Raw genomic sequence first — 11,285 nt, forward strand, 5'->3', positions numbered from 1 at the left:
TTTTTTTTTTTTTTTTTTTAATTGTATTTCATTTTAGCCTGCAATCCTGTAGTTTTTAACAGGCTTTACCTATAACAAACTCCTGTTTTTGTTCTGGTGCTATTGGAAGGGTTTAGGTTTCTCATTTTGTTTTGTTTTGTTTTGCCCTGCTTCCTTCTTACTCTTTTTACCAAGTTTTATAGGCAAACAGAAGTGATATACGCTCTGGCTGTGTTGTCAGGGTTGCATTCCAGAAAGGGAGCACTGACTGTAAGCTGAATTATATGAGTGAAAGTGTGAGAGTGTGGGCGACTGTGTGCTTTTTCAAGCCCCACTGTAAAGCCACTCTGTGCCAGAAATCTTTCAGAAGGGTGTAACTTGGATACGTGACTAATTCTTTCCAGATGTTCAAAATTACCGTCACAAAAATATTTTTCATCTAGCAAGACTGGTGGGGGGTTAATGGAATCATGTAGATCATGTATTTTTATTCATTATGCAATCAAAGCTTGAAAACCTGTGCCAGACAAAAAGTTGTGATTCACTGAGTAAATACTTTTTTTAAGGTTCTTCACCATTTTTGTTTTTTTGTCTTGACCTGGGAATCTGGAACAAAAGGGGTGGCCAAGGGAGCCAGTGGAAAGAGAGAATGGCGTCCCAAAGCTGTTGTTAGAGAAACGGATGCGGCCAAAGAGTGAGGAATGTCTAAAATGAGGCCCCCGTGTTCCGAGACTATGAGAAGGATGGAGATTTGGCACTGGATCATTCAAGAGGACAAAGAGATTAGCAGAGCCATTACTGCCCACTAGCTTCTCTACCTCGCCTTTTCTCTTTCATCCCTCGTCCTTCCATCCCTTTTTTAGTGAAGCTTATCTGCCAGCCGTTGTCTCTAAATGCTTTTGACCATCCATTACTCACAGCTCTCTGTGGAATGCCATAGCCCGACCCCTACTCCCGTCTTCCCGCATCATTCCACCCCACTGGGGCGCATCTATCCGTTGGCTCAAGCTTGGCTGAACCAGAGCTGTTCCTGAGTGCGCCGCACTGTGGCTTACGAGTCAGACTCAAGGCTTCAGCTGCTCTCTCGTCACTTATTGTGTCCCCTCCAACCAATTACCCTCCTCCGTTTTACTTCTGCTCAACATCCCCAGGCAGTCATACGGAGGAGATCCGAGTGCGTTCTTTTCAGTTATTTGTTTTTCAAATTGTCTGATTTATTTGCTCAATTTTCCACAAATACAGCGCAGTGAAATGAAAGCCAATCCCTGCTCGCTGTCACATCCTGGCATGGCGGGTGTGACTCTCGGTCATGAAGATGGATGCGAAAAAGTATCAAGTTGATGGGGAAACTCATATGACCCAAGGTTAAACAAACGCTCTTGGCAGAGGGATTAATTGAGTAAGATCTTACAGATGATTGCTGTCGTGAGGTCTGACTGAAATCCTGTTAGCCAGAACACGATGCATTGCTGACGGTGAGGCTGCAGCCCAGGTGATGCATGGCGACTATAATGAACAAAGTGGAGGCACAAAAACCAATCTTCTCTGTATCTTTCTGACCTTCTCCAAAGTGATATTAAGTTAGTTGATGATGTTTCACACACTGTGCAAAAGGTTATGAAACTATTAATCAGACACAAATGAATCAAAAGAAAATGTAAGACGTTTTTCATTGTGGAATGGAATGCTAGCTTACTGCTCAATTTAAACTCCCCAATTTGTCACAGCAAATCTGCTCAGATTTCGCAGGAAATTGCTTAGTGTATGATGGGCTCATACAGTAGTATGATTTTGTCCAGTCAGAGGATATCAAAAATGTTTGATATATGGAGTTGATTTTAAAACACATATTGTATTAATTTGTCATGTGTCTCCTAGCAACAAGGTGTATGGTCCTATGTGAGTTTTGTTGTGCTCAGAATTACTCGAAAGTCTGGTATTGTATGAGGGACAGTTTTTCTTTGTAACAGTTTACAAAGTCAGCAAGTGTATGATGCCTAGTGTTTTAAAGGGGTCATAAACTGCATTATTTTATTATTTTATAATGTTCCCTGAGGTTCACTTATAATATAGTTAGTATGATTTTACATAAAAACATCATAATTTGGAAGTAATAGACTATTTTTTATCCTGTTTTTGAGCCTCTCTGCAGAACTCTCTGTTTTTATAGGCGGGGCGCATTCAAGACTCGCAAGTAAACGTCCACTGCTATGATTGGCTATCAGTTTCGCTTATTAAAATAACAGATGGATGCTGCTGTGACTTACTCTGAAAACAACATAGGTCATTTGGGTTAAAAACGTTTAAATACTCAGTATATATCAAACGGTCTGGATCAGACAATGCAATAGTGGTAAAATCACGTTGGATCCACTCTAGTCAGACTCGCGCTGCCATCATCATTTACTTTCAGTCTCTCTGAAAAGCCTGCATCATACTGTCTTGTTTAAAAATGAATCTGTAGTGGTATAACCATAGCATTCTTTCGGGAGGTGCACCATTTGTCTCCAGGGTATGGATGCAGAAAGGCATCTATACACTGAAAGATATTTCGGGACCTAAAGACATGTTAAGTTTTCAAGAACTGTGTGAACGGTATGGAACGGAAACTTCCTCCTTGTTTTTATATCTGCGCCTAAGATCGGCCATGAAGGCCTATGGAGTGCCCTGGGGGGGAATGCTCCCCTCGCATCCAATTATTACCTGGCTTGATATGACTTTGTCTGAACACTTTACCTCATGGATGTACGGGAAGGTTTTGGAGGCCACATCAAAGGGCTTAGCTATTTAAAAACAACTTGGAACCTTTTTCCACAAGATGTGGGAATGTGAAAAGGTCAAACATTTTTGGAATGCAGTATGTACTACCTTATCAAAAATTATTGAGTACCCTATACCGGTGAACCCTGCTGTATTACTATTGAATGACAATTCTGCGTTGAGTTTTTCTAAGTTGCAAAAAATTATATGGCTTGCCGGGTTGACATCTGCCAAAAAATTGTTAGCACAACACTGGCTCCCTCCACATACTTTGGATATGTACAAGTGGCTAATGCAACTTCAAGACATTATTATGTTAGAAAGATCCACGGCTCGGGTGAATATGGCACAACTTTCTACATTACAGATCTGGACTATAGCTGCTGAGAAGATCTCCAAATATATTACACAGAACAATGACTTGGACTTAGAATGATGCGGGTGTTTTTTTGTTTGTTTTTTTTTCTTCACGGAAATTAATGTTTCAGGATCCCTGTGACTTTTTCTGTTAACTCTGTTATGTATTCAGTGTGCTCCCCATTGTAAGAGACCGCAGGGTTGAAGAGGGAGGGGGGAGGGAGGGCTGAATGATGTTGAATTGAGACGTTACATTGTTTTCATTCTGACTTGTTTGCTAATAAAAAAAATAAATAAAAATGAATCTGTAGCAAAGTAAAGCAAACAAACAGTGTTTCACTGACGCGATCTAGAGCTATTTGCTCATTTTACCTTTTGCTAATTTTTCTATAGTATTAAGCCTATAGGCACAATGCGACTATAGACAACAGAACCCATTACTGGCGATTTTGTCTACACTGGATGTGACACGAATTGACACAACAAATCTCTGACAGTAAACTGATGTCCCGCTCAGTGCTGTAGAAGCAGGCGTTGATCTTCTTCTGCGGAGGCAGTGTTTAGCCACATTATTACGTCATAAATTGGCACATTCCAGAACGAGTCGTTTTCTGAGCTTGGTTTCAATAAAAGCTGTTTTTAAACTAACAAGAAAGTTTTGAGTTTTGAAACTTACAGGATGTTTTTTATAGTACATTGACCTGTTATATGTCAAAAGATCAAGGGAAATTTGATTTCTCAGTTCATGACCCCTTTAAAATATGTTCAGACAAAAAGCTTTGTAGTGTATTCCAGCCTTAAAGAAAATTAGACCCTGTGTCCAAATATGCCTCCCTGCTATATAGTAGGTGAAGAGGACATGAAATGAATAGTGTGTCTGAATTTGTGGTATTCATAAAACAGTGGAAGAAAAAGACCACAGATGACCATCAGTTCAAAATCACTCCCTCAGCTGTTGAAGAAATATCCTCACAGCAGTTTAGTTTACTAGTTTTCTGTAATTCACTGTCAAGGTAATATAATACAAAGTTTAATGAATGTACAAAGTGTTATAAATGTACATTGTTATATGAAAATATAAAAAGCTTTGCTAGATTTCCAATGTTAATGACTGTGGAAATGTGTCATCACAGTCTGGGAAAAAGGTCCATTAATTATGGTTCATTCATTTTTCAGGAAATGGAAATCTGAATACATTGCATTGTAGGACACAATATTCCACACTGTAAAATCTGATTTGGCAAATGTGCTATGTTATGTGGGGTATTATTTGGGTATTACCACTCTTACTACTGCTGCAGTATATACTGTAGTATGCATTTTGAGTACAGCATGCACTTTTTCTGAATGCACACTGTCAGGATGTGCAAAAATGGTACTTTTAGCTTGTCACCAGGTGGCAGAACCCTTAAAGGTACACCTTATTTACCTAAAGGTTGCGTATCAGTACCTAGATATTAAAATGCACCCTTTAAGAGTATGTAATGTACACTGGTTTTGCCCCAGTGACAAGCTAAAGTTTTTGTACATTTTTTCTCTTACCGTGTGCATCTAGAACATTTGCATACTGTACTCAACATGCATATTAAATACTGCAGCAGTATTAAGAGTATCTCCAGTCCTAATATCTACTCTTTATGTTTCTAGATTATGCATAAGGTAAAAAAAGGAAATAAAAATAAAAGAATTACACCTTTAGAGAAAAATTAGAAAGGCATTGGTTGGTGGTTGTATTTGAGGTGTGAAGCTTTGCAGACGGGTGGTCTTTTTATCCAGTGTGGATCAGTGACAGGCCTGATAGAAGACTGACTCTGCTATTCAGAAGCTTTTTAATTGCCAATTGTTTTTTCTCATTTGCCTATCTGCTCTATTTGTTCCAGCTCACCTTATCTTCTCCAGCTCTGTCTCAATTTGCCATTGTGGAAAACTGATGTTTATCTCACACACCCCCGTGTCCACTCCTTGCCGGAAAAAAAGGATGAAATTAAAACCCACCTGGTATTTCTTTTGCGTAAGAAACCATGCTGTGCAATCATCAATCCCTCAATTATGTGCAGATTCGACACAAGAGGTTTTGAAACATGATATAATGATCATGAAAAGGCCTCTGTGTTTCTCATGTACAGAAACCCAAGGTGAACTGCAGTCTTGTTTTTTCTCTAACTTGTTTCCTTAACAAAGTCCTTGTTAACAATCGGTCTTTGGCATGTTGCTAAGGAACACCCCGCTTGTCTCCCACAGCGTTGAATCCGTTCTCTAGGGCTGTACGATTAATTGCATTTGCGATTATATCGCGATATGAAAAAATTAGATTTTTCAACCGCAGAGGCTGCGATTACATTTGGTCACGTGACACGCGAGAGTAAAGAGGTGTGTTCGACTTGAAGATCGATCGGTGTATGACATCAAAGTACGACGAGAGAAAGCATAAGGAGATGTCAGCTCTCTTATAGCTCTCGCAGTACTTTGATGACACACACCCATCGGTCTAAGCAGCGCTGCTTCAAGTCGAGCACATCTAAGCACGGCAAACGAAACTGAAAGCATAACGAAACTGCGCTACTCGTTTGAGCTGCGCAGCGCTTAAAAGTGTAGAGCATGGTTCATACTCGCCGCGTCAGCAGGAGCGCTAAGGTGCGCGCAGCAAAAATTATGCAAATATTGAGGAAACGATGGATGGTTTTCATGCTAAAGTAAAGTAAAAGACCGCTTCTTTAACCAAAGGTGAACATATTGGTATTCTTGTGGGGGAAAAAAACATGCAAGCACTGTCACCGACAGCAAGTTTAGTTTTACTTTTCTTTTTGTTTTCATTTGAGTTATCTTTGCTGTTTACCTCCCGTTATGCTATGGAGGCTGTCTTTTATTTATTTATTTATTTGACTCCTCAGTGTTTGTATTTAATACAGCATGTGGTGTGTGCCATGCCTCATCTTATTCATTTTTGTTAATAAACGTTTTGTAAGCTTGTTTGTCATTGTGTCTTACTGTTTAATTGTTGTTGTGCTTTTTAATTAAGAATAACAATGAATCCATCTTTTGTTTTAGTCTTAAAAAGTGAAAGGTATAGATGTAAGCAAAACAGACAATTATCTTTTCTTGTAAAATGTGACAACAAGATCGCAAATTCAAAAGTGAAAGCATCCGAAGCCCGCGGCTTATAACATAGCAAAAGAGGAACTCCCGTTCACAAAATTCAAATCACAAATAATACTACTAATGAAAAAGAACAGGTTGAATGTTAACCTCTTTCGTTTCCATATAACTATAAACTATGATAAAAGTTAATCAGCATGCATTGATTAATCCTATGTTGTAGCAAAAAAAAAATAATTAAAAAATACAATTGCGACCAAATCATGTGCTCATGCGACCAAATGAGAAAGTTAGTCGCAAAAGAGCGACCAGTGGGAAGAATGAGTCTGGAGCCCTGAAATTACTCAAGCAGTAACAGGCTCAAACCCTTCGAGACACACTCTCCAAGACTCATCACCCTGGAGTCTGATTTTTGATTCTCTGATGATTCTCATTAGGTTGTGGTTAATTGATGCTAAATACTGTATAGCTTGTCTTTGTTGAATAATACAGAACATAAAGAGCTTTAAAAAATAATTGCATATTAAATCGCAATCGCAATATTGGTAAAAAAAAATCGCAATTCGATTATTTTCCAAAATCGTTCAGCCCTACTGTTCTCAATGCTCTGAGACGCTCACGTGTTGAAGCGTTCACTACATGCATAACAGAAAGAGGTGTAAAGAAACCTGTGATTAATGTATTAGACATGCCCCAGATGTTTATAATTATTGTCAGTCTACTGTCTTTCTCCAGAAGAAAGGAATTATAGGTGTTCCTTTCTCGTTAAAAAGAGGCTCATTTTCTAAAGCCCGTTGGGTTGCCCAGAAACTCCTCTCTCAATTATGCAAGACATGCTATGCAAGCGCACGCGCATAAACACACAAATGCAATGGTAGGTTCAGGAGCTCACCTTTTTGACTTAAACTCTGTTCTTCTGAGCTTCTGAACTCTGTAGCTCCTACAAAGTGATTTTTTGCCTCTCTGAAGCTGCTCCCAAGAGTATCCTCCTTCGAGCAGACAGTTTTGGGTGAATACCTTTTTTAGACAGCGTCTAACTGCTTTGATGTAGCCTCCGTTTCATGTTAATTCAACCAATAATGTCCCCAGAGACATCATAGCTATTTTCTTTACTCTTTTCTTTAATTTTTACATGTTTATCTTCGACAACTTTGGATTTTATTTTAGTTCTCACAGCTTTCACAGTCTGAAAATGTATACCTTAATGTTTTTTTTATTTTTTTTTATCTAGTAAATATTAATATTAATGGTTTACAGATAACGGACAATTACAATAATTTTATAAAATTATTACAAAATCATGAGTTTCAAAAATATCACTGAGAACTAAATTTCAGTGTTTGTAATTGCATACAAAGAAAAGGTTAGCACTCTTATTTTGCTCCTTCAGGCTGACAATAAATGTCCATGAAGAGCAGCCAACATATGTGGGGAACCAAGACCCAGTTTCAATTCTTCTTAACATAATGTCATTAGAAACAGATATTTTCAGTGTTCTTTTCTCATGTTATGCCATGATTCCCAAAATGCTGGAAAGAGGCATATGTATCTGTGCTTTCACAGGGGTGCTAATAGGATCTTTAAAAGTCTCTCATCACTTTCTCATATTGAATTCTACTCAAGTCTGCTTCTGGGCTGTCAGAAAGTTAATCAAAGCTTTGTTTCTGTGAGGTACGCCTGCATAATCCATGTGGCACTCAGCTATTAGGAGCGAGCCACTTCGGTTGAGATGTTTTTATCCTCATCAATCATCGGTTTCAATCAATTCATGTACTGACATTATTGTCTTAGGCCAATTAATGGAACAGTTAAAACCTAATCACTCCAGAAGGGAGAAAAAGTTTCTTTTGTTTTGACTTCAGTTTCTCTTAGAAGAATATAGTTCTGAGGTTGAACAGGCAGCCGCTCAAACTGCCAGCACAGAGAAAAGATACTGACACATGAAAGGCTTGAAGTCAATGATTAGAGAGACGGGCTACGGATCAATTTGGCCTGGTGCAGACTTTGAAGCCTTCTGCTACGCTAATCAATGAAAAACTGCCTGCTCGTTAATGCATTCAAAGATGGATGGAAAACAAATGGCTACCTCTGGCATCATCCCTCGTCGGCCCTCCTGTGGCCTCTGCCAACGCACACACACACAACACACAGTCCTCCACAGACTGATTGTAGTGTTTGCTGTTGTTTCTCTGTGTGTCATTTGTAGTGTTTTTACAGTCGCCTCAACCACATTTGCTTCATATTTTCATTTACAAGTACTATAGCTTGTTTGTTGTTTATTTACCATCTTGCTTGATGACATGAGGTCTCAAGAGCTTTCTTTTTTTTTCTCTCTCTTAAGCATACACTTTGAGCCTTCTTATATTATTGTACCCTGAAGATTCAACACTCCAGAGTGTTCAATATAATTCTAATTTTTGTAGTAGTTTTTGTATGTGTGCATAGATGCAGTATGTGTGTGTTTGTATACAGTTGTGCTCAAAATGATTCATACCCTTGGTAAATATGATCAAAGAAGGCTGTGAAAATTAATCTGTATCATCAATCCTTTACATATTTTATTTTAAAAAAAAACTAAAATCTAACCTTTCATTGGAGAATAAGAATTTAAAATGGGAGAGAAATCTCATTTAGGGCTGTGACGGTGGCAGATTTTTACCACCGCGGTGGTAATGGACCAACTACCACTGGTGGCGCGGTGTTGATATATAACTGAACACCCGGTTACATTTTTGGTACCAGGAGTGGGGTCATCTGACGGTTGGGAGCAGTATAGAGTTGAGCGTATTTTTGTTTTTTTTAATACGGTAGTGGCTGGTACTTGAGTTGCAGGACTCGCAGTGGGAGTGGTCAACTGTGCAGTGTTTGTCCAGCTGCTGGAGACGTCGGCTGGCAGTTTTGAGGCCAAGGGACGGGCTAGCTGGAGGAAGAGGAGACATCGCTGTTTGCTGTTGAATTACAAGTGTGACTGCAGGTCGGGAGCCAGTGACGTGTGTTCCGCAGAAGAGGAAGAGGGTGTCATATACACATTACGGACAGCATATCCTTTGAACTGAGAAACAAAGAGCATTTAACAAGGACTTTGTGGTGGTGAAAGAACTGTGAAAGACTTGTACATTTTCATCAACATGTCACAGCCGGAGGAAGAGGCTGGGGTAGTACATGGTGCGGCTAGTGCCTGGGGTACGGGTAATGTGCAAGAACAGATACAAGAGCTCAGTAGAAAGCATGCTGAAGCTATGGCAGCTATTGCCAACCTGAGTAGAGAACCAAATAGGTCCTATGTGTATGTGCCCAGAGAACGTCACATTCAGCCCTTTAGTGGCGATCTTAGCAAAGATGGTAGAAATGTGGATGAGTTTATTGAAGAGGTGGAAAGAGTACTGCTCGTAAGAAACCAGACACCTGAAGATCAAGCTGATTTTGTTCTTTCCCTGTTAAAAGGTGCTGCTGTAGAAGAGGTTAGGTTAAGGCAAGGGGGGCAGCCTCCACGAACAGAGGACATCTTCTTGTATTTAAGAGCGGCCTTTAGAGAAAAACGTAGTCCGGCCCAGCTATTACAGACATTCTACACTCGCAAACAGCTGGAGGGTGAAGACCTCCGTACATACTCTCATGCCCTTTCACAGATATTGAATACTGTTTTAAAGCAGTCTTCTAATGCCATTGCCAATGCTAATGTTGCTCTACGAGACCAGTTCATTGAGGGAGTCAGGGATGTAGCACTCAGAAGGGAACTTCGTAAGTTGGTAAGGGACAAGCCACAGTCCACTTTGATTGAAGTAAGGGATGAAGCGTTAATGTGGTCTCTTGAAGATATCAAACTACGTGCTAGTAAAGTAGCCAGTAATTGTAGTGTAAGCTCTGAGACTACAGAAGCTCAGTATGTGGCTATGGTGATGCCTGTAGCAAGCTCTGTTACACTTGATGATGTTCTGAAAGTAGTAGCAGAGCAGGGCAAAGCCATAGGGGAGTTAACTCAAGCTGTTCAGAGGCTGACTCTACACTGCCCTAAGCCCGAATCTTTAAATCGTCCTAAATCTACAATGCAGCCTAGATTTTCTGATGACGGCCAACCTATTTGCTTTAAGTGTAATGGCGTCGGGCACATAGCGAGAAACTGTGTGAGAAAAAACAAACCAGCTGTCAAGGACGATGAGTCATCCTCCTCACAGCAGGGAAATGCACACCCTCGGTCGCTATGAGCCAGGCGATGCGAGGGCAAGCTATTGGCTCAACTCACCTTGATTCAAATCGTGATCGACTACTCCGACATGCTGTGGGAAGGTGTCCGGTAGTCGACCTGAAAATTGGAGGTGTGAATGTGTCATGTCTGCTTGACACCGGGAGCCAAGTCAGTACAATTTCGTCTAAATAAAACAATTGAGCAAATGACCACGCGGTTGTCACGGCGACCGTCACAGCCCTAATCTCATTATGAAATAAATGTTTTTCTCTAATACACATTGGTCACAATTAATCATACCCTTTTATCCAATACTTTTTGCAACCCCCTTTTGCCAAGAGAACAGCTCTGAGTCTTCGCCTATAATGCCTGAAGAGTTTAGAGAACATCTGACAGGAGATCAGAGACCATGTTCCAAAGTTTGAGGTCGGTAAGATAAAAACAAAAACAAAATAAAATAATACTTTTATTCAGCAATGACACATTAAATTGAGCAAAATTGACAGTAGAGACTTTTACATTGTTTCAAAAAATTTCTTTTTCAAATGAATACCATTCTTTTAAACTTTTGAATAAATCAGCATGTTAGAATGATTTCTGAAGGATCATGTGACTTTGAAATATTCACTGGAATAAATTACATTTTAAAACAGTAACATACATTAAACAGAGAACAGTAACATGCATTTTAAAGGGTTAGTTCACCCAAAAATGAAAATTCTGTCATTAATACAATGCACAGCATCTCAGCACTGGTGTGAAATCACTGCATAAAGCTTCATTTGGCAGAGCGGTCACCTCTTAACACCCTTTACTGCTACAGTCCTGTTTGTGAGTTTACATACCCCTTGCAGATTCTGCTAAATGTTTATCATTTGTAAAAAAAAAAAAAAAAAAAAGATTTGAG

At 39.5% G+C, this 11,285-nt stretch overlaps 1 protein-coding gene across 8 annotated transcripts in view; it reads left to right on the forward strand.

Annotated features, from left to right (window-relative positions):
- The window catches only part of LOC107752493 (armadillo repeat protein deleted in velo-cardio-facial syndrome homolog), a 129,874-nt gene that overhangs the window by 47,216 nt on the left and 71,373 nt on the right, over positions 1-11,285 (forward strand). The gene's annotated exons all lie outside the window — the stretch shown is intronic.

This window comes from Sinocyclocheilus rhinocerous, unplaced genomic scaffold (genome assembly GCF_001515625.1).
Source record: "Sinocyclocheilus rhinocerous isolate Xijiao unplaced genomic scaffold, SAMN03320098_v1.1 scaffold1853, whole genome shotgun sequence".
NCBI lineage: Eukaryota > Metazoa > Chordata > Actinopteri > Cypriniformes > Cyprinidae > Sinocyclocheilus > Sinocyclocheilus rhinocerous.